The 676-nt window shown below is 37.9% G+C and overlaps 1 protein-coding gene across 1 annotated transcript in view; it reads right to left on the reverse strand.

The window, feature by feature from the left end:
- The window catches only part of LOC107126110 (neurobeachin-like), a 600,691-nt gene that overhangs the window by 437,366 nt on the left and 162,649 nt on the right, over positions 1-676 (reverse strand).

Consider the following 676-nt stretch of genomic DNA (forward strand, 5'->3'; position numbering starts at 1 on the left):
GAATGGATACGCCCCAATGTTATTGTAGGACTGGTATACAGTGATAGGCCCCTCAAATTATATTTTTGTTCATTATCTACTAGAATTAATTATAACTGTGTTATATTTACATAACAATTAATTTCCTAAAACTTTACTGAACTGTACTGGAGAACAGCATTTACTAAACAATCAACCTATTGCGTGATGCTAGTACTGTCACGACAAGTACTGTATATGGGAAAAAATGTAATAAACTTGCAGAATATTTAGCTTTGTCTACAAAGTTCAAAATTCAACTGCTTGGAGAAGTTTCAAACTTTTGTTAGAAATGTATTGGTTACGCTTTGTAACAAGTCAGATGCTATAGTTCAAATCAAAACTGTTCCAAATTAACTAATTTTAACTGAACAGTGAGTTTCAATATTCTTCAGATGAATACACTAGATACACTAGATACAAAGACAAATGTTCCCTCTAAGCTGTGGAGTCTTGTGAGTAAAAATTCTACTTTGTGAGCTACTGGCATAGGGGAGCGGTGGCACAGTGGGTATATCCCACTGTCTTAACATCTGAACTGTGTTAGTTCAAGCCCCGCGCTGGTGTGAGCAGCCAGCCTGTTGTCCCCAGCTCATCGTCCACCCAGCGATTCGAAAGCTTCGGCGAGTAGATAAAATGGGAACCACTCCTTAGAGAG

Source organism: Gekko japonicus, unplaced genomic scaffold (assembly GCF_001447785.1).
Source record: "Gekko japonicus isolate JY-2015 unplaced genomic scaffold, Gekko_japonicus_V1.1 scaffold429, whole genome shotgun sequence".
Lineage (NCBI taxonomy): Eukaryota > Metazoa > Chordata > Lepidosauria > Squamata > Gekkonidae > Gekko > Gekko japonicus.